This window comes from Malaclemys terrapin, chromosome 7, assembly GCF_027887155.1.
Source record: "Malaclemys terrapin pileata isolate rMalTer1 chromosome 7, rMalTer1.hap1, whole genome shotgun sequence".
In the NCBI taxonomy this organism is placed as follows: Eukaryota; Metazoa; Chordata; order Testudines; family Emydidae; genus Malaclemys; species Malaclemys terrapin.
This window is the reverse complement of record NC_071511.1, coordinates 90,167,888-90,191,834: the sequence shown is the minus strand read 5'-3', so window position 1 is coordinate 90,191,834 and position 23,947 is coordinate 90,167,888. Positions and strand designations below refer to the sequence as shown.

Sequence of the window (23,947 nt, the reverse complement as noted above, 5' to 3'; positions counted from 1 at the left end):
AAAGAAAGTTAATAGTGGTTGCTTTCCGGGTATTACACTGAATAAAAGCTAAAAATCAGCTTTCATACTACGTGTACTTGTCCTCTCAAAACAAAAAGCAGGTGTGCAATAGGTTTGTCTATTTACTTATCTGCACAATAAACACATTCTCTTTCTAATGGCAGCCACTCTCAATAAAGTTGCTAATTATAGTGCAACAATTTGGATAGCACTTTTATGATGTAGATTGCAGTCCTTTATGTGAGGACCTTTACTTTTTCCATGACTTCATAAATGAATCATTAGTCTGATGTGGAATGCAAATAGAAAAATAAATAAAAGGATAAGGGAGACAGAAAATATGCCAAAAACTATTCACAAAATGCAGCTAGTTTTAAACCTAAAATAATGCATTCTCTCATCTCAATATGTGTTTACACCAGAAGTGTGCATCAGAAAAAATGACCATTTATTGCTGTTAAAATAAACGGGAGCTCTGCATATGGCTTGACTTAGGGCAAGGCTTCGATGGCACTGATCATCATGTGAAGAAAGGAAGAATTTGCATGGGCCTGGTGATTAGGACAAGATGGGGATGCTTTGGTATTTTAATGGGTTGGTTGGCCATTCCAGCCCTACTGGAGGTTATTTAGACATGCAGCTGCAGTGTCTGCATTGCTTCAGTGGCCTGTACACCATGCAAAAGATAGAAGTATGCTGTATATTATGCTGAAGATGGGATGGTTTCAAGTGGGAGAATCTGTTGCAGGGGACTTGGGCCCCTTGATCCTTGTGATGGCTTTCAGTAGAGGACATAAGAGAACGTATAAAAGACCTCAGTTTATGCCTTGTAATCTCAGTTCCCCTGGTGACACCAGGTATCAGCTCCCATGAGTGCAGAGGGAGAAGCTAAAACTGAAACCAAATGTGATGTAACAGAGGTGTAGTCATGTTGCTTAATACACTACTACAAAGAATTCAGATACCACAGTGATGAGCTTAGGATAAGAACCTATATAGAACAGAATAGACTCTTCGCTATATGCTACTCAGAGTAACATCTGCAGTCAGAATTATGACGATGTGTGATCTTATTGAAGAGGAGGTCCCCAACTTTGCATCTTAATTGGTTGACACTGCCTGACTGCTCCATCTGACCCCAGCTGGGTCCAGAATGCAATATGGGATGAAAAAGGACAGGCTGGAATGGGGCCATACTTTTTGTATTGAATTTCAGGTATAAGGTCACCTATGCCAATGACAGATCCAAATCAGTGCATCCCTCTGGTATGAGTCGGACAGAATGGGATACAAACGGTGCTAGTACTAGTTTAATGATTGCCCAAAAGCAACAAAGAAGCCTTGGCTGAGGCGATCAAGTTCCTCTATGTACTGATGTAACATCAACAGACCCCAGTCACCATCGGGCAGGATCTAATCTGAGACCTTTGGAGCTAAATGCATGAGCCTCTACTGCATGAGCTAAAAGCCACATGGCCTTTAGCTAAGACTGTAGAGCAGACTCATTAATCTTGCGCTAAGGTCTTGGTGCAACTAGAGGGGACAGAGTACCACACGCTAGAGGTGTGTAGGTTACACTGGCACACTTGAAGGCACAGAGGCGAATATTGTTTCATGATTCTAATGTCCATGGAATGGACAAGTTTCCTGTCCCACTCAGGATTTTTTTTGGATGCTCTAAAGACAGAGATTATCCTCAGTGTTTTTGACTGAAATTACACAACTGGCCATACCCTGGATTTAATATTGCTCATTGATAGAGGTGGGATACGTGGCAGTACCCTCTTGCCTTAGACAAACTTCTTCAACTTGAAGTCAGTACATTATTGCAGGGGTAAAGGACCTATTTTCTTGCTCCATTCTCAGTAGCTCTTCAGCGGCCAAACTGTTTTAGTGATGGATTTGGTAGGCTTCTATAACCAACTTTTGCCCTTTACCAACCGATCTGATCCTTGAAGGACAAGGCTAGATGGTTTCATTGTTGGTGGTGATTATCAAGGTTTTCCTTTGGAAGGGCAGCGTGCCTGACTGTTGTAAAGGAAACTTATGTGCAGTGGTATTTGGTTTCCAGATGGTCAGCCAGAGCAAGTCAAACCCAATTGGGGTAGAGACATAGTTTGATTCAGAGCTGATTTGGAAAAACAAAATTGCTGCTGTAGCAGAATGACATTCTCCATCTATATTTGGCACAAAGAGTGGTATTTTATTTTCAAAATGGACCTTGTTACCATCTTCTACGTCCCTGCTAACTCAAAACAAAGTTCTTAATAGAGATAAACCTTGGAACCACTTTGAAATTCAAGCTAATGAAGAATGATAAACAGCATAATGGGGCTGCCTGCCTGCTGAACAGTTCAGTACACCGGGACACACACTACCACAATTGCAAGAGTTGCACGGGCCTTGTGGTAAATTCTAAGATGCTATTTTCACCTATGAAGGGTCTGGTTACTTGAGGGACTGGCTCTCTCCCGGTCCCAGTTAAAATGAGCAGAAGCACTCGAGCCAGATCTCTGTCTATGTGGAAAAGAGGCAGGCACTGGCAATATGTTCTTTGTATAGAATTTTGACACTATAATTGGCTTCCCTCTTTGTTCTATCAGAGGTTGCAAAATCCACCTTTTCCTCACAGGCATCAAAGCAGACTGAATCTAGAGACTGGTCAAGAGACTGAAAGATGATGAAGCTGAGAAGTAGGATATTTCTTGGTTGGAAAGTATTAATTGGAGAATTTGTAAATGGAAAATTGAGGGGGCAAAGATAAAACCTTACAGATTACATAACCACATCATGCTTATTCACATCATCTAAATGTATTCTTCAATGTTCATTGTAATAAAAAGCATGAGATTTTGTGCTCGGAGAATCACATGTATAAAATGAAATATGAAATAAAATGTTGTATAGAATATTCCAGGGGCTCTACCTTTATTATGTGACATGTTACAAACTTGAAATAAATTTGGTTGTGTATCCTTATGATGTATACATAACCACCTCCAGATTTTTATGGTTACAGCAGGGAAAGGAAACACTAAGAGACTATATGTTTTGTATGTCAATAAATAGCAATAGTAACCTAAAATCAAATAATAGATTTACACACATTTGTAAAATTAGAATGCTGTAGAACTGAGTCTGAATCTCGCACGAACAAAGCTCTGGAGTTAAGAAGTTATGGTTTTAAAAAGGTAGAGTTTGCTGCATGACCTGGTGTACAAAATAAAGATGAAGAGTCATTTTCTTAAGGCTCAGAAAACATGCTTTTAGAAACCAAAATGTTTAATTCTTTTTCAGTTTTCCAATGTAGCTTTTAAAAAACAAACACTTGTTTAAAACATCTTAATGACAATGCTTAATGGGCTGAAGGCAATCTGTGTTAATGCAGTCTACATTGGAATGGGTTTCTCAATCCTAATATCTTCAGCTTGGAAATGGAGAAAACAGATTTAGCTCACTTCCTTTTATTGTTAACTTTAGCAAAATAAGGCATGAGTCCTACCTACTACATGTCATGTTATTTAATTAAACACATTACAGTTTGTGTTGAAAATGCATGTTAGCCTATTGCAGTGATTAAAATGTAAAACTCTGAAGCCAAATTTCTGATTTAAAACTAGCACTATAATAATATTAATACACCAGATAATATACTACTGAGGGTTACAAGCAGCATCTGTTTAACTAAGACTGCAAAACTATTTTCCATTGTGTCCCCCCTTCTTCCAATTTAACACAAACCTCACTTTCAACTATATTCACTTTCTGGAATGTTTGGTCTTCCCAAAGGTGATTTTTAAAAAAATATTTGAACAAAATCCCTTTCTTTTTAGAGCTGAAAGCACGAGGAAAAAAGGTTTTCCCAATGTAAAATTATTATAGCCACATTCCAACAGGTCTAAATAAATGTCTTGAAATTTGGCATGAACATAGTGCTGCCGAGGATGAGTGCCTCTGTTTGCAGAGGGTGGTAGACAGCACCTTTAAATTCCCCCCTCCACCTTAAAAAAAAACCCCAACACACAAAAAAACCACAAAACAAAACAAAACACCAAAAACAAAAAAGCAAGTTTAAACTATCAGGTCATTTTTACGTATATGCTCAGAGTTTTCAGGTACCCAGGTTGAAAATTTTGGTATTAACTTCTGGATCACCCAACTTTTTATTATATTTTTAAATGTGCAACCATAAATGTTGCATTAACATTGACTTTTAAAAAAAAAAATGGAAAACATTCAGTCACTTTTAGAACAATGATGCAGCTGTAGTTATGACAGTTATAGTCATTGTGAATTCCGTCTCTGCCTGAATCTTTCTATCCATTGATCTGGTGTTTGATATCATACTTTGATACTAGGGCATCTGATTACCTTAACTTTGTTTTAGTTCATTTAAAATATATAAATGGCATTCAAATTTGTTCTGAAGGAACTTTAACAAAATTAAGAAGAATAAAAAAGTTAAGGAAAGCTGAGGGTCATTATATCCATACATATATGGAGATGATCTGTCTCTTATAGCCCCAGAAAACAGCAACACTTTCAGTATAATGTTACCCCTTTTGACATGAGGGGTTAGCCAATATTCAAGGTATTTGTGTGTTGTTTCCAGTGCTTAAATTTGTCTCAGGGTTTGCCAGGGCCAAGTCCCAGCACCTCTAAACTTGGCACTTCATAGCCCCAGCACCTCTGGGTTTGCTGCATCAGTTATGAATATAAAAATAAAATTGCTTGAGCCCTAGCACCTCTTTCATTACAAATTAAGCACTGGTCATTTCCATTGGTGTCTCTTCCAATGGAGTGTGGTATTTCTGTGATGCAATCCTGTTTATTTCCAAAGAATATACTCAATGTCCTATTTCCCTGACCACAGTAGGACGCCAGAGAGTTTCCTCACTCAAGACTCCAAGCCTCTCTTTTCCAGCCAGCACTAACCCAAAAGCTCTCTCTTAGCCTCCTCTTGAGGTCACTCTTCAAGTACTTCCCTGGCTGTCCATTACCTTCTCTGTCTGTTTCTCTGGTGTTTCTGGCTGCATCTCCCTCTCTCATATTCCTGCCTCCCCCACCAAGCAATACCAAGCCCTCTGCATTTTGCCTTCAAGGAAAACCCTCCACCCACATAGCTCAGCTCCTGACTGACCTTAAGTGTGGCCTGCATTCTGGCTGATAGCTCCTATTGTTTCAGATATTTTACCACAACAGCAGCTTATCTGTTTCTTTTATATAGTGAGAATGAAGGGAAGTTGTTACAGTCACCAGCTTAATCAAGGTTTCAGCCAGTCCCTAGCAAAATAATAAATTTCCCAGCTTAAGATTCATACAGCACCTTTCATACTGAAGAGTCTAAGAAAGGACTTTTTAACATTCACTTTCATCCACTAAACCTTTGACATTGCCCTCCTGCTAAATGTACTATACAGTAGTTTGCCATTGACTGGACTGAAGTTTAATTTCTCTACCCTTAAGTAACTGTACAGAGGTGTATATTACATTTTTTACATGTTTACAATAGCAGCAAGCCACCGATTCATTTTTCTTAACTTTGAACATCTCTTATAGCATTGTTTCCACTGTTTATGTTACAGTAAGACAACATCTGTCAAAATTTTATCTAAATGTTTCTGTTCTCATTTTGTATCCCAAACATTTTATAGCCATTGCTTCTGTAATCACAGCATAAGCCTTAGTTCAGAAACAACAAATAGAAGAAGATTGATTTCCATCTCAAAAATGTCAAACTTCTGCTCAGCTATGTTTTTCTGAAACAGCAAAGTTCAAAAAGAGCCATCGATCTGACAGATTTTTGACATGTCATGATAGATGCGATGAGTCTACTACTTTACTGCCAAAAATGTCCTCTAACAGAATGAGGCAATGAATGAAGAAGAATAAATCTAAACTGAATAGAATTGCTTGTTATAAATGTATAAGAGGAAAAGCAACTGGCACTTCACATCTCTGGAGACAAACTCCTGCTTTTATAAAACCTTATACTAACACTTATTTCATCTTGGATAATACTTGTTATCATCTAGATCAATTATACAGGGGCAACATTATCTAAAGCCAATATTCATAAGCAGCTAAAAACCATCCTGAAATTATTTAGCCAGAGGACAAGGAAAAATAAACAAACAGTCTATAGTAACAAAACAATAGGTTCTACTTACCCTATTGTCTTGTCTCTCTGTCAGCTAGCCAAATGACAGCTGCTTCAAGTGTGTCAGGTGAATTATATCCCCATCTTCCTAGAAGACAGTGGTATTGATTAATACTACATCAAGGTCTTTACCTCAAGTGCACAGTGTGGATGCATTTCATTTTCTTTCAGAACATTGCCATGTTGGAGATAAATTATAGCAAGTTTGGAAAAGTAAATCTTACATTCATAAGTCAGAGCATTTCATAAGGAGCATTGGTTAGATTTATAACTAATGTCTCACAGTGTATCCCATCATCTACACTTCAGGTAACAGCCTCTACTTCCACGATAGAGAAAAATATTCTCATGTGCATATTTTCTTATGGCATTTGACCAAAGAACTAACAAAGCAAGCACAAAGTCAACTCAAACATGACACTTTAAAACAGTTTATTATGCTAACATGAGGCACATTTAAACATTTACAGTAAGTATGCTCAATAAAACTAAAGTGCTGTATGAATAGATGGATGGTTACTTCTGAATGTGTATGATTTCAAAAACAGATCAATGTATCACTATGTCACAATTCTAATTTCCTTACACCACAGGCATTGGAGCTATATTTAAAATCACAGAGATACTATCTTAAATGAAAACCAACACACACATACACAGAAATAAAACAGAAGCAAGTGAAAGCCAGCTCACCAAAATTCTGAAAACCATTTTTAAATATGAGAATCCCTATGGCTAAAGAATGCCCACTTTAAAAAAAAAATGATTTATTTCTTTGCTTTCAGTCAACAATTTTCTTAGGCTGCTGTTGCACAAAATAAATTTATATACAAGTGAGAAAGCATTGCAGTATTCTGGTATAGCACATTTGTTGAAATAAAGTGGCTCTTTTCTAAATAGGTCATGTAGAATCGGAGTTGAAAATTAAAAACAGGTATTGAACACAAAAAAGTACTGTAATTAAATGGTTATGAACAAACATGAAAAGACACAGAAACTGGAAAGGGCAAAACCCACTTATTTTGTGAAGATGTGTACATCTACCACAAACACAAATAAATAGCTTTCATACATACATGCATTTTATAGTATACTCTTAAAATGTACATAGTCTTCCCTCAGATTTGAATGTGTGCAACACTTGAAATTTCCTGTGATAAGGCCCCCTCCCTTTCCCCCCCTCTTCAATAAGGGGGGGGGACAGAGAGAGAGAGAGAGAGAGAGAGAGACACCTTATAGCATTCTGTACATACGCACAAAATATACTCAAACAAACAAAAATACAACCTATCAATTATCAGCCTGATTGTAATATCATGTAATCTTTATAAGGCACATATTCGGCTTACAAACGAACAAGCAGAAGTGTCTGCGAGGCAACACTCGACTCATCAACTTTAAAAATGTGCTACTTCTGAGGTCTGTTTAGTATTGGCTAAAGTGAAAAAAATTGAACTGAAAGGTAACTTGCTTTGCTGCACAACACCGCCTTCAAAAGGAGAAATCAGAGTAAACCTTATCAATCAATCCCTATGAATAATTGGCAACTCCCTGGAATTATAAAACAGACAGTACTGTACACTTCAGTTCGTACCATCATCTATTTAGCAGTGCCACTGCGATAGAGTAAAAGATTTATTTAGCTATCTCATACAGCAATGGCTCCACCTCCTCTAATTCTGCAGTAATAAAACAGGGTACATTTGATTAAGGTAGGTCTCTCTCCAGGCTTTGTGGCAGTAAGGCTTTTGCATTATCCATAACAACACTAGCAACAGTTGAAAAATATTATTGAGCACACATTCTTGAAGGAGGCGGTTCGAATACCAAACAACAACAAACAGCTCCCAGTTTTTAAGAATAGCCACACTTTAAAAAACCTCAAGCTAGAATCAGGGTTTTAATTCATCCAATTATGCTTCTTAACAAGGCTTGGGTGAAACATTTATGTTTAGAAGGAATAGGGTAGTATCCCTTTAACTACCTTGAGAACTCTTGTGGCACTCATTGTGTTCTATGTTTTAGAAGCTGTAAGAAACCAGTCAGAGGAGCAGTTTGTATGTACCTAGGCATTGCATGTTTGGGTACATTTAGTGAGCTTGGTTATTTGAAGTTAGTTTCTTTATTATAAATATTTATATATTTAGTGGAAAGAAAAATACACAGCCCCATCACAAAATTGTGTTACTTGGAAATTTCATTTAGAAGTGTCTTTGTTAGAGGATAATTTCATAATACTATAACATACTTTCCACATCAGTTTTTTGAATGCCCAGATGATTTATTGGTTGTGATTAGTAATGAAGTAGTGGCTCTGGTTTCCTGATTGACTGAGCCTGCTCTGTGTGGTCAGGAAGGTGAGTAGACACTACTCTTTGGCAAAAGAAGAGGCTATGTGAGGATGCGCCATTCTTTTCAATGATAAGGCAAAGGAACATGTAATAGACACACCAAACCAACTGAAAGGGAGGGAGACAGCTGCCTAGTGGTCACCTTTAGGGATGTAGACATTTGTCTTTGCCAAATTTAAAGGGTCACTGCCAGAAAAATCATGCTGCAAAATGTTTCTCTGAAAAGGTGAGCATCCACTTGGGAGGTCAGGGGTGGGCAAACTTTTTGGCCTGAGAGATGCATCTGGGTATGGAAATCGTATGGCAGGCCATGAATGCCTGGTGGGGAAGGGGACTTTATGGGGTGTAGCATTGGGGGCTCTATAAAAGGATGTTACCAAGGTGGGAGACTCATGGGGTGTGGCATGGAGGGGCTCTTACAGGGGTGATATTGGGGACTCCTAGGGGCCCTGCTGGCAGTGACACCAAGGTGGCTGTACCAGGCACTGCCACAGGCAGAGGCACCCTAGCTGGGACAAGTGCAGCTCCTAGGCTCTTGAGGGTGGGGCTGTAGGAGACCAGGAGGGGACTGGCATGCAGCCATGTAGGGGCAGGGCTGCCATGTAGAGGCAGGGTTCCAATCCCCAAAACAGCATGGTGAAGTTGTGCCTGCACAGTGTGGCTCTGTGTGTGCCAGAAGATGGTAGAATTGTGAGTTGGGGGCTAGGGAGTGCTGGGCGGGTAGAGTAGGGCAGACCCCCAGCCCCGCTCCCCAGCTGGAGCACTGGATCAGGGCAACCCCCCAATCCCGCTCCCCGGTGGGAGCTCGAGGGCTGGATAAAAACGTCTGACAGGCTGGAAGCGGCCCGCAGGCGATAATTGTGAAAATAGTGGCTTGAGGGGAAGAGGCTGAATTCCTATGTATTTGATGGCAAGACTTCTGGCTGAAAGATATCCCTAGTATTCCATGTTGGGCGTAGTATTTGAAATCTCCCTCTGCATCGTTCATGTTTCTGTAAAAAAACCAAGATGCAATTTTGATATCATGATGTGTTTCTAGTGATGGAAATATACTAAATGCAACACATAATGAAAAGTGGGATCTCTGCATGCCAAAGACAAAAGGCATTGGCAGGGCATTTGCCAACAACTGAGGAAACTACACAAGAGCCCAAAAACCATGAAGAGCTAGCAGTCCATCCTAATGTACCAGTTGTAATACTATCAGAGGAGCTGCCTGGTGATGGAGCGAGCAAAGTGCCCTCTTTCATGACTACCACCTCATGACACACTAGTTACCTGCATTACCACCTGAAAAAAATCGTTGTCCTCCAGCTACACAACAGCAGGATGAACCTGTGTTTCTTAGTGAATGACTAGTGCTCATAATACTCCATAGCCTGCTCAAGACCTATCATATTGTGTTAGACAAGCACCAAAAGAAAGTCGATTACATCTCTGGTCCATTGCATTCCCCTCCTCCAAAGAAAGATCTAGCATTTGTTCCCCTTCCTTGAAATTGCCAACACCTTATTGCCTCAATTTGATCTTCTGCTCTAGTTTAGAGGTGAAAGGCTAGGTATAGAAGTGAAAGCACTTTCATCCTTGGCTACTTTTGCCCTGAAAGAGCTAGGGTGTCTGAACAATTGTATCTGTTCCTTCCTAGGCCAATGATATTTCTGTATGAAATTTCAGATGTGTGAAGTATGACAGCAAACGTAGATTTCAGAAGCTGGTCTCCATATATACACGTGACTTTAAAGTTTTGTGGAAAATGTAATGTTGAGTATTAGAAATCTGTGTGAAACAAATTCATGAATTTTTGTCATGTGAAATTTTCAAAGGCCCTCCCATGCCTACCAATTGCATGTTTCCTGCTGTAGTGCACTGAATCATGAATAGACCAGTGACTGGAAGACTACTATTGCACTCTATATTCCCTAAACTTACAAAACAGTCCACAAACCTACAAAATGAAAGGGGGTGGGGGAGTTAGGACCATAGCATCCAGAATGTGGAAGAGATCATCAGATTTTTTTTTTTTAAAGAAACAAATCTCAGCCATGTGTTTTTAGTTGTATGTAACTACGTATGTGCAAAGACCACAGCTGCATCTGGACCACAAATTTATGCCCTGCCCATATCACTAACAAATTAATTGACAGCATGTTTTACAATCTCCACAGAGTTTGGCTAACTTTCACTGTTCCCACTGACCTTCTACTGGTGATTCTGTCCTGATAGGGGAATGGATTCAGATGTAGGAAGCCAAGTTTGGAATCATTCTCCCTTACATAACTGCCCTTTATTTTTGTTGAAATCAAGAGGTATAAATTCAGGGCTTGAAATGGACCATCTCAAGGTAGCTTAGTAACCTGGACTAGTTTTCTTGTTTTCTGGGAGAGGAAGAATTTTTTCTTTCTGCCAAAACTTAAGCTATAATTGAAAAATACTATGTCCCTAAGCCCTCAGAGCTGTGAATAAAACTTTCTAAATATGAACCAAGTATAAACAAAACAGTAAAGTCTGCCTGTGTTTGCAGATAGTTCAGACCTTTCAGCACTATTGCTTCAGACTCATTTTTCTAGTACATTGTCAGATGCCTAACAATGATAATTTAAACGTCACTATTTAGCCATTTCATTGCTGATCAAACCCTACGAAGAGGATTGTATTACAAAAATGTGCACAAACTACCATGACAGACACCTCACCTTGGTGCAATGAGCATTTCCTGTCTTCCCTCCCCCCCCCCCCCCCCCAATTATGAGCCTTTGCCATCAACAAGCAGATAGCAGGTACAGAAACCAGAGTGCATTCAAGTGTCACCTAAGGGAACTAAGGAAACCAGCAGAGCCAATAAGTGCATACAGCCCCTACCCAGGGGGAGCCAAGCCCAATGAAAACAGTATTTTCAAATGGATAGACCTTGAAAGAGTATCACTGTTTTCTCCACCCCCAATTTTGTCATTGGTTCAGTTGATAGCAGAATGTTGCCTCCCATATGTAAATGCCATAGTGTTTAAATGTTTACACTTAAAATGTGTTCATATTCAGCTCAAATGTAAGTTAGCTTTTAGTAAAATTACTGAAAGGTGAAGATATTCTAAGATGCTAGGGAAAGTAGAAATGATATCTGCAATATGATAACAGGGTGCAATACTATTTACATCCATTTTATTTAGTAATCTAAACAACGAGGCATACTGCTATCTGAAGCTGGGCAAAAGTCCACTAAGAATCAGGTGGAAACAAAATTTATTTTAATTTCATATCTAAGAGAAGCTGAATTCTGAATATCTTTAGGTGAAAGGCAACTAACCTATTACATTAATATGGAATTTTGGGACAGAATTGATGATTTAAGTAGGAAAATATACACATACATTTAATAAGAATGCATCAAATAAATTTTTTTAAAAAGTCAATCACTCCATTTTTTTTTTAAATAATTGTTTCTTTATTTTTCTTCTAATTTAAGGCAAAATACTCAAATGATGCTTATAATGGATGTACTGACAAATCTTTATACAGAGCACCACAAATCAGTGCCAGGATTTGTAAGAAGTTCAAGGTTAAAGTCTAGTACAAGAAGCAAACTACAGTTCCTCTTTCATTGTGAGCTCTTAACTTCAGATATACCCTGTCTCTTCACCATGAAGTTAATACTCTATAAAAGACTGCTTAAAATTATTTTCACATTTGGTTTCTCTTTGAGAAGTGTTTATCAGGCATCTGAATTTCAGTCTTTGGTACTACACTGCAATGATCTGCAATAGTCATTACTACAATAGAAGTTTGGGGTGTGGGGGGCGGAAATCAGGTTTCTGAGCTTCTCTGTGTACTTGGAAACAAATGCATTATTCTTCCATCTTATTGTATTACGAGCACATTTTATTCCCTGCACTACATACCTTATAAGACTTTACAGTTGAAGCAGAAAGATAGTGATGAATATATTCTAATAAGATTGACCTTTGGACTTGTATTGGCACAAGTACATTGTTGAACAAAATGTCTGAAGGAAAGAATTTCAACTAATAAGAACGTTGAGTGGCATTCAGACATGCTATGTATGCATAAAGCTATGCACTATTAGATCATATTATGACAATTGTAGGCTCCTCACCTTTAATCTACCAAAAGATATATATGAACTAAGTTACATATTTTAAATGCTTTGTAAATTTTATATACTGCAAATTCTATCATCTCCTTGTTAGTCAAACTTCTGCTGAATCAAGTAGGTTTGATCAAAAATCCTTTTGCATATAAAGTCCCATTCTACATTGAATTAAAGAAGCTATAAAATGTATCCCATACTGAACAATTGTAGATATGCTCCTGTGACATGACTGTTCACTTTTCACTGTAATCAAATCTGACTTCTTATATTGCAAAATGAAATTATAGTAATTCTAAAAACAAAAGTGTATACAATGTGATAGGTTAGTAAGGGATGGCCAAATTGTGTAATTAGTTACACCAATAGATGGTAAGAGCAAAATTTGATTTGGAAATACTGACTAGGAGGAGAGAGAAACAGATGGATAGAAAGGAAAACAGATACATTAGTGTATGGGGGAAATGGCTGAATTGTGGAGACAAATGCATGTCTGTCAAACAGAATTTATAGAAATACATTCAGTAATGTTTTATAACACACAAAAGATACATTTTACATTGCCACTGATTCCAAAAAGCTATACTGTGCACCACAGTTTTATATACTAGTAGGAATATTCTTCTTTAACTGTAAATCGTACTACTTTGTACACAACTACAATCATTTGAAGAAATTTGAGTTACAGGATATATTTTGAAATCTTCCGTTAACATGAATCAAATTTCCTACTTGTTCTCCTTTCACTGATTTTCTCAATAGTTGGAATAGGAAAAGGGGTGGAGTTAAGCCCATTGATAGGGACTGGGGAGACTGGGAGTTGCTGAAGGGATGGCAATGAAAAGGGAAGAATGCTGTCACAAAGAAAATTACAAGAAAGAAACAGAGAAAAGAGAATGTGGAAGGATAAAAAAACAAACAAACAAACAAAAAACCCCAAAAGGGCAGACATAGCATTGGTCCCAAAGGTAAGTATATTTCCCCTCTGTGATGCTGAATGTGACAATAAAAATAAAGAATAATCAACCACCATAATATTAACAACAGCCTAGCTCTACATTATTGCCAGCCTCCTGACTTTATAGAAGCCCACACCTATTCCCTCACAGGTGAGCTTCTTTCTAATCAAGGCTCTTCACTCAGCCTAAAACTCCCTTGTTTGCCTGTTAATTGGCTGTATGTGCCCACCTGCCCTTTCAGGTCCCCTGTGGCCAGCACACACCCCTTGACCAAAAAGAAGAGGAAGGCAAAAACCCCATCAAGCTCTCTGCCAATCTGACCTGTGGGAAAATTCCACTCTGACCCCACATATAGTGGGCAGTTAGACCCTGAGCATGTGAGCCAGAACCAGCCAGCCATGCACCTGAGGGAGAATGCTTGGTACTATCTCAGAGCACTAGCCCACCCTGTCCAGTGTCTCATATCCAGCTGTGACCATCTCTGATGCTTCAGAGGAGAAAGACAATACAAAACCAAAAAAACCCCCAAACTCTTGAATACATTTTTGGAGTGGGATGATTTTCTTTCTGGTTCCTGTTGAAGCCCTCAAGCATAATATTTTAGGAACATAAGACATGAACTGGAAGGACCTCCAGATAGTCCTGACCCACCCACCACCACAAGCAATCATGTCACACAATCCCACTCAAATTTGTCCAGATCTCTCTTAAAACTAATTAAGTTGTATTCCTCCTGATGTGTTGGCTTCCTGCCTTAGGCAAATGAGTCTTTTATCTTGGTTGGAGCCTGGAGATAGCATCTTTCCAGCTAGTAGCTTAGGCATTGTCTCAATAACCCTGCTGTGGAGGTTACTCTTCTGGAACCATTGCGTTACCTTCTTGATTTCCTAATAACTCCACTATTAAACTAAACAAGCATTTGTGTGTAAACATTTCAATAACCCAATATAGTCATAACTGTACAATTCTAACTGCCATGACATACATAGTATTCATGAACTATTATGGATCAGCCCCATATCCTCCAAGTAAGGTTTATTTTTCTTTCCAATATCATTCCACTTATTGGTTCTCAATTGAACCATCTATTCACCTCCCCATCACCCAGGCTTGCAGCTTCCTCATCATTTTCAAGTCCACATGCTACTTTTCCCATCATGTCTAAATTCTTGCTGGTCCTACAGTTTCTTCCTGAATAAACATGACCAAAAATGCACCTTTCCTATCTATTCCTTACTCGTACTTTTTATGCCGTGACCATCTCTCTATTGAGGGTCTTTGTCTTTCAACTCTGCCTTCTCCAGCAGAACCAAAAATCACTATTGCTAAAATCCCTTCTTTTTCTGCTAGTCTGATATATCACCCCTCTCCCTCTGGTCATTGCTTCAGTCTTTATGACATGAAATTTAAGAGCTTGATATACACCTTTAATATCTGCCATTGTCTCCTCATTCTTCTTTCATTCCCTTTGTTCCTCCCAAATTTTTCTCCTGAATGGGCTTTTTTTGTTTCCTTCTCTCACTCTTCGCTTCATACAGATCCCTATGCTTAGACTCAACTCCCAGTTCTTGCCAACTATGCACCCTGACCCACTCCTTCAAATCCATCCTTAATGTTTTTAAAGGGATTCTTTTTACCTCTCTCTCACTACTCCCTCACATGCCCTCCCTTAGCTGAACTTCTGTCCTGTCTCTCAGTTGGACAGTTCCCCTGGGGCAGAGAACAGCTCTTACTCTGTTTGTAAAGCATGGTGTGCATTTTACAGTATTCTATACATTATCCTCATCAATAACTGTTTGATTTAGTTACTCAGAAATAAAAGACTGTCTGGATAAGGAACACGACTGATAAAAATAAGAGTATTTAAAACAATTTAAAAATTAAAAAGCCAGAAATCTCTTTTGCCATTCTTCCTAGTCTCAGAACTGCAATAGGACAAAACTAATTGCTTCAACTGTCAAACTGTTACTGCCCCATTGGATACCAAAGGGTACTTTTCAAATACTAAAAAGTTCTGAGGTTCAAAAATATTCAGAGTCATAAGACCTCATGCCCCTTCTTGTAGAAGAACCTATGGGAGGAGAAGAGGAAAAAAAATCTGCGTGTTAACTCTGACTTGCCACCACATTCTCCCTCTGGGTTGCACAAGTAGTTAATGCTGAGAAACGGGAGGCAGTAGGAAAGTGAGTAAAACACTACCAATGCTATGTCAAAATCAGTGTTGAAACTGATCATTCGGGCCCTCTGAGTACAGGAAGAAATGATTTATATGACTGATCTTAGTGGGAGATACGTGATTTTCATACAACTACATGTACTGCAAACAAGTAAGAGAATGCACTAGTTTTATCAGCCTATGTCCACAGTGGATTCAAGGATTCAGAGGAATCTTTTCATTTAAGTGCTTGAAAGATCAGTTACTGCCTATGGTGCTTTTGATCAATGAGACAAGAGCAAAGATGACTGGTATCCAGAATAATTAGTGGAGTTGCAGCTAGCAGAATGCTCTCCTTGCTCAATACCCCCAGACACATGTATCTCAGTAGCTTGATCAAAATGAAAAACACTGGTTGGGGACATCAAAGATTAGCGTTTTGGTGGAGAATAAGGAAGAAAAATGGTCTCTTCCCCCTCACCCGCACACCACCTTCTGCTTTCAGAATGAAAAACTGGGACACCTTACTTTAAAGGATAAGGTAGGAGAAAATAGTATTTACCCAACAATTCTTCATGATTCTCTCCTAGTCCCAACTTCCTCCCATACAATCAAACTCTTTCCCTGCCATACAGCTCCATACATCCACCTATATTCTCATTCTCCCCTGCAATAAATTTGCCAATCCCAGCCCATTCCCCTCCAAGCTCCCTTCAACATACTGCAGCTCAGAAATACCTCTCCATCCCGGATATACAAACACCTATCCCGGTAGGCTGAGAATCCATCCTTGTGCTGCTTAACCTCTTCATAGCTCAGAACAACTTCACCCTATCATGCGTAACCCCCTTCCCCCATGCTCCAAACTCTTTGCCCTCCTACCTGACATCCATCACCATTAGGCTCAGAATCACTGACCCCCCACCCCTAACACAACTTGCTTGCTCCTGGACCTGAAGAAATCACAGCTCCAAAGAATCCAGTATTTCATGTTTTATATTTCTCCCTTTGCTCCTTGTAGCACATGGGCTGCAGGTTCAACAATCTCCAGTGACAACCAGATGTGCATAAGCCATGTTACACGGTGTCTCTAATGTGGTTGAGAGTTGCAGTATTACTGGGGAGGTTAGCGATCAGCCCCGGAAAGAAGGCCAACTACAACTAGAAATATGACCTTGCTGCATTTTCAACCCTGGTCTCTAACCCTGCCTTTTTTGGTACTGTTACTCCTCTGTTATCTGATACAAACTAACTACAGTTCCTTAGTGTTCCAGTAGAAGGGACATATCTATAGATAGCACAAAATGGAAAGTAGCCACAAGCACCTGTCAAGCAAAAACATAATATAAATGCAAAAGCTCCTGAGCAAAATCTATAAAGCCACCACCTTCTCCTCTCACTTCCTGCTGAGACGTCACCTTTTCCTTGATGCAGACAGGAAACTGATAACAGCTCAACATGGCACAAGTTGTGATTATTGCTATTGATTGGGTAAGACTAGCAAATACAGCTAATTTGGCCTAAAGTATCATAGTATTTGGTTAATCTCTCCTCCCTACCCACTTGCTTATCTCATCCTCCTTTTATGACCTGTCTAATTAGACTGTCAACTCTTCAGGGCAAGGACTTTTATTTAGCATATATCTGTACAGAACCTAGCACAATTGAGGTCCTGATCTGGTTCAGGACTCTAGGTGCTACCACAATGTAAATGATTAACAGCAGCAGCAAAGGGAAAGCTCAATGGAATAATACAATATTTAACTTGGAAGAATGCAAACTAACATATCTGTATTACATTGATACCGAGCGTGAGGGAGAGACACCTTGGAAGCAGTAATACTGAAAGATTTAAGATGGATTTTCAAAGGCACATTTAATGAATTAGGAGCACAAGCCCAGCTAACTTTCATTACATGGGATTTGTCCTCCTAACTCACTCAGGTGCTTTTGAAAATCCCACCCCTCTGGCAGTAGTGAAGAGAAATCTAAACCTGAACTTGCAGTGCAACATAGCGGCAAAAAAACTAAAGAAGGTCAATACAATTTTGGGTTCCATAGACAAAATCATCAAAAACAAGGAAATCATCAATACAGGGCAGTTTACACACACACACACACACACCCCTCTGCACCTGGAATATTGCATACCCTTTCATCTATTACCAGAAAGATGTTGACATCTCTCTCTCTCACAAATTAGCAGATGGAATTTTTTAAACCTACTCATATTTAAAACCAAGAAAAATACATACCTGCTGGTACTTAATTTTAAATAATCATACTTTTTTCATAGTCCTAGATCTCCTAGTTCCATATCTCACCAGTTTTCCATTCTAAGCCTAAATACTAATAATCACATGGCTAAGATTCAGCCCATAAAAATGTGCCATGACAACTGTAAGTAGAATTGACACTGTGACTTTCAGCGTCTCCGTGCTGGAAATACAGGAGTTTGTTTTTTTTGTTAAGCACAGAAGAAATCTGCACTATTGTTTTGTGTAGCTAGCAAAATGGTAAAAATTGCCAATTCTACCCAATATACTTTCATCTCATCAAAAGGAATCCTGTTAAAGCAACTTCTCCAACAGGTTTAAGAAAGATCCTTCTTTCATGTGGATAAAAGCAATACTAAATTAGTGAAGGCTTTGCCAATTCTATGTTGATTTCGAAAAGATCTCAGCATAGAGTGATTTGCTACAAGATGAAAAGATACAAGTGAAAAACTATTTCAGATTAAGGGCATAGGCATTTATCTTAAAGAATGGTAGGCAAGACATATCAAATAAAAACACTGGCTTTAGTTTCAAAAAGATGTAGAGGATTTTGGCTGTGAACACAAGGCTTATTGTGCGTGTTCTACTAAAGTAGTTTCAATACTTAACAAGTAGTGTGGTGTGGGACCTTTTATTTTTTAAAGAAGTGCTAATATTATGAATTGTAATATAAGTGTGAAGTCTGGAAAGACATTCTCTATCACAGTATGTAATCATAACTACCCAAACTCATCTTTAACCTTGGTCAAAAGCGTGCATATCACCATTACTTTTTTCCTGCTGAGATAGCTATCATAGACCATGCAGTTCTCTAAATTACATTTTATAGAATATGTGTTTGGTGATTTAGAAGCCAAGAACTATATAGAAGGACAGTGAGTGGCTATGTATAATAAAACATTTCTGAAGTGATTTATTCTTTAAAAGATTCATTCCCTTGTAGATCAATGTTGCTTTGCAAACACATATTAGAAAAAAAGCATTTTCTGCAACTAGAAGTGGCTTACTGCAGTATTGTCCAGCTACACCAAAAGGACAGGAGACTCTGGATGTGGTTTTAATCAGGCTGCAATTTTATAATTAGATGTCTGGGACTACTGGGCAGATAGAAGTGAATGCAGGCAACTCCATGATCATTTCAATATCTACCAGAGGGCTTCCACCTACTTTTTCCATCCTGGTCCCCAGCCAATCCACTGCTGGGACTAATGAGGGTTCAGGTGGACTGTAAAGGAAAGGGGTGTTGGCTCCCTGTCATGCCAGTCATAGCAGCCCTGAAACCCACCCTCCTTCAGTTCCTCTAACAAACACCTCCTTTAAGTCCTTTACCAAGACATTTATCCAGTCACTGTACCCTCTCCCTATCAAGTACCTGCACTGGACATCTGTCCTTCACTTAGGCTATGATGCTGCAACTTCATTATGTAACTCTCTTCCCTACTCACAGAAACAGACCCCTCTGAACCTGCTATGGGGAAGACAACTCTCCCCCCACTCCACCTTGGCCAATCTGATGGTGAGAGAATTTTTTCCCTAGCCCTCCATGAAAGGAGTGGCTAGCACAATGTCCACAGTGGGTCCCGACCAAACCTGGTATTTTGGCACTTTAATAGTCCTTACTCAGGGGTCTGGTTGGGAAGTGTAGCCTGATGGTCACAGCTGTAACCCCTGATTGCAAAGGGGGTTGTGGGGAGGGGAGCCCAGGCCTTCCCACTCCACTGGACTCTGACCTAGAGCCCTTTGGGCTACCAGTGGCCTAGCAACCAAGGCTGCTTAAGGCTCTCCTCCCTGGGCCTCTTCATCTCATTCCCCCCCCCCCCCCCCCCGGATCAGTTTATTCCAAGCCTTTCACCGAGTGGGGAAATCCAAACCAATAAGTAAAAGGGGCTTACCAATGTCAAGATCCACAGGATACTTCCCTCTCTAGTTGTCTCTGGGGTAGGTCCTCCCTTCCCTCAGGGAGGGCCCCTTTGGGCAACTGTATCACAACTTTTAGGCTTCGCACTGCGCTCCTGGAGTTGTGAGCTGGAGGTCTGTTCACCTCCAGCTCTGCCACCCAAATGAGCTAATTCATTGTCTTTTAATTCCTCCAGCAGGTGGAGCATTTGCTGCAGATGTGGCAGGGCAGGGCTGGCTGAGCCCAAAATAATCCCTTAACCCCTTGTAGTGTGGGGTTTGTAAACCCCATCACAGCACTTCAAAGAAGTGGGAGGGTGTGTGCTGCTCCACCTAGTCCAGGGGAAAGGGGCCTCTCCTATTGGCCTTGCCCTTTATCAACTCCCCAGCCTTTCTGGTCCCTGGGCTGTAGACAGTATCATCACACTGACCCACTCTGCATTTGCAGCGTCTGTGCCTCTCACACCCCACCCTTAAAGCAATAGGTAACGATGTAATCCATAACCTCTTTGATAAGAATGCAAGCAAGTGTGCCACCATGGTCCCAGATTTTGTGATGTGGACATCTAGATTAAGACCATTCATTCATTTAATTAAGGCTAAGCAAATGGTAACTATTTCACTCAGATCTAGATCTGAAGAGATGACAGACATGAAAAGCTTCCTTTTCTAATCTACCCTTCTTTCTTTTACCCTTCTCTTATCTCTGACCATTGTTTCATTTCCTGTTTTCTCTCCCTAAAAGCCTCCTTTGATTTAACTCCATTTAGTTAGATAGAATGATGTTAAACAGGTAAACTGTTGATATAATATTCATACAGAATAATACACTTATCCTTCATTTGCCACACCTTTTCATATAGAATAAATTGTGGTTTTTGTAGCTACTTTACTCTGGAAAAAATGAATACACAAGAAAATCAGAATAGAGGCAATTATTTCCATATTACCAGCCTTCTGTAATAGTTTAAAAGATCAGCTACTGTATCACAGACATTTGAGGAAGTTTGTAAAACCAGTTACTTCAAATGCATTGTAGCTGATTTTAAAAGACACATTGTGATGCAAGCCCACGTATCTAATCTAGCTCTTCAAAGAGAACTCTTCATTCCCTCAAACTTTCTCATCCCCATTCCCCATAAATGATACAAATTCTTTTAAAGAGAGAGGATTTTTGAAATACATTTTCTATCAACTAAATGAGATACATAAAACTACACAGAAGGCTATGAATTCATTAGGATACTCATCTAAGCACCAGACGATTTTAAAAAAAGCAACAAAAACTATTATGGTACAGAAGTTAAATTCTTACAAACCGGGGGACCAAATATTTAAAAGCATGTAAGGACTAAAGATTGCAACTGACTTACTTAGACATTGTTATAAGATACAGTTTGTACATGAAACTGTAAAATCAAACAGTGTAACCAGTCTATATGGCCACTATCTAGCCTGAAATCTATAACATATTTTTAACAATAAAGAAACATGAATAACTACAGCTTACATGCTGATGAGATAAACAGAAGTCAATTTAGTCATCATTGCTAAAAGGTCTTGTCATATTTTGGTGCTCAAATCATTAAAGTTAAGAAATGGTTATTTACGGACATGATGCAGGAGTATTCATGTCAGGGAAAAATTATTTGAAAAGCATTTTAAATCAAAATTAATGGAATATGTTACTTATTCATTTTTTAAAAGAAAGCCACTCAGAATATTTTCTGGAATAATCAATATTTCAGTCAGTGTTAGTGACACCTGCAGCCATAGACAAGTAGTCAAATCAAGTACTGCACAGTGACTCAGCCAGGGCAAGCTTATCTTTTCCAAGCCAATTAAAAGGGTTTCTCTGTGCCGAAAGCTATCTAATTATACAAGAAATATTCCCATATCATTACAGATGACGCTTTGGAATGGATTTTCATTGTAGTTCAGGGTGAGTTTGGTGCATAACCTTTTTATTTCTAACAGTTATATGTAAACCTCCCCAAGTTGTCAATATAAACACATCTATTTTATCTAGATGCAAGGAATAAGACAACATGATTCTGGAGGTGAGCCTGAAAGCAAAGCCCTTGGTATAAATACACTGTACTGAGGGGGTGAAGGAGATCTAGGTTGAATTTTATGCTTTCATACCATCTGTAATACATTCCAGTGTGAAATATGCTATACATATGCTGTACTTCTGTTTTCTTGCCTCCAGCCACATATCTCACTTAAAAACATAGAACAAAATATCCAAAGTTTGACACCCCTTTTTAGCTTTGTAAATAAGAGCATTAGCCCAGGCATCAGGTGTTCAGGTCAAATTCCAGATTGGTTAATTACAGTAGGCCACCTCAGTTACTCCTGAAGGGTCAATTGGATACAGCACCCTTCACTTCCTGTTGTCATGTACCTGGAGAAACCGACCATTTTGATGGTGGGTGGCTTTACCTTGACAATTACTCTTCCTATGAAGTTCTCTTATCAGTGTCCTCAGCCGAAAACACACTACCCAGTGATATAGGGCCAAAAATTCATTTTGTTAAAAATAAAGGCTTTAAAAACATAAATATTTCACAAAGCAGAGTATTAAATAGAAATACTTTTCTGCAATGACAGCACTCCGTTATCTCTGTTCTGAGCCCAATAATTTGGTATGATTTGCATACAGGTGTAACAGAGTAAGCAAGTAAAGCTGATTTTGTGGCTTAAGCAGAGGACAGAGACATCACCGGTGAAATCCTGGCTCCATCATTTCTGTAGGGCCAGGATTTCTTTACAGGATTCTATTTCCAGCTCTACCAAAAACATCTTGTGTGACCTTAAGCAACTTATTTAACCTTAGTGTCTCTTCTGAGATATTGAGATATTTCCTACCTCACAAGGTTGGTATGAGGCTTAATTCAGTAATGTTTTTAAAGCATATTGTGGTGTAAGTGAAACTCAAAACAAACAGCTTGAATAGCAAGTAGTAAATAAGGGGTTTATTTTTAAATTACAGCATCAGGAATTTACCCCCTGGAGAAGAGCTCTACTCTGGCCTGCTCAATTCTGGGCAGGAAGTAGCTTCTCAGGCCTTGAAGAGGTCCAGAAGGGAATGGGGAGCTCATGCAAATGAACTCCCACTTCCAAAGCTCCTAAGCATGTACTTGCCACTGTACAGGGATCATGAAAGCTATTTCTGTCTCTCTTCCAAGTCTGATATTGCTGGCAGGCAATGTGGAGCTAAATCGGTGTCAACAGGGCCAGATTAACTCTCCTGTGGGCCGAGGGCTATTCGATTTTGTGGGGCCTCTGTATACAAGTCTTTTTCCTAATTTAAAACAAAATTATCACAATTATGGCATTGAGGCCAGTAACACTATACTAAACTTGCCTTTTAATTAACATAAAGCCATTCTGTGGTTACATTTCAGTCCTAAAACAGGTAGAATATAGTTAAGTTAATTCAAAATAGCCTATTTCTTACCTTAGAACAGCTGTTATGTTAGTTTCTTTCGGGGAGGGATTTGGGGTGCAGGAGGGAGCTCCAGGCTGGGGCAGAATGTTGGAGTGCAGGAGAGGGTGAGGGGTGCAGGTTCTGGGAGGGAGTTCAGTGCAAGAGGGGATTCTGACCTGGAGCAGGGGGTTGGGGTGCAGGAGGGGGTGCGAGGTGCAGGCTCCAGACGGGAGGTGCTTACCACAGGCGGCTCCCGGCCGGTGGTGCAGCAGGGCTCAGCCAGGCTTCCTGCCTGCATGCTGTGGCCCCATGCCGCTCCTGGAAGCGGCCGGCTGCTGGCATATTTCTGCATGCCCATCTCTGCGTGCCCCTGGGGGGAAGAGGACAGTGTGTCTCGTGCGCTGCCCGCGCCCGCAGCGCTGCCCCCATTGGCCACTGGAAGTGGCAGAGATGGTGCTGGGAACAGCACGCGGAGCCACCTCCCGCCCCACCACAGGCCGCAGAGATGTGCCAGCAGCCATCCGCTTCTGGGAGCGGCGTGGAACCACGGCATGCAGGCAGCTGGCCTGAGCCCTGCTGTGCTGGTGCCCCCCTTAGCCCGGGGCCCCAGGCTGC

General features: G+C 39.8%; 1 protein-coding gene across 1 annotated transcript in view; it reads right to left on the bottom strand.

Moving 5' to 3' along the window:
- The window catches only part of PCDH15 (protocadherin related 15), a 1,464,924-nt gene that overhangs the window by 1,131,757 nt on the left and 309,220 nt on the right, over positions 1–23,947 (bottom strand). The window contains exon 3 of the mRNA XM_054035363.1: positions 6,171–6,248. The gene's annotated coding sequence lies outside the window, so the exon portion shown is untranslated. The remainder of the gene's footprint in view (positions 1–6,170; positions 6,249–23,947) is intronic.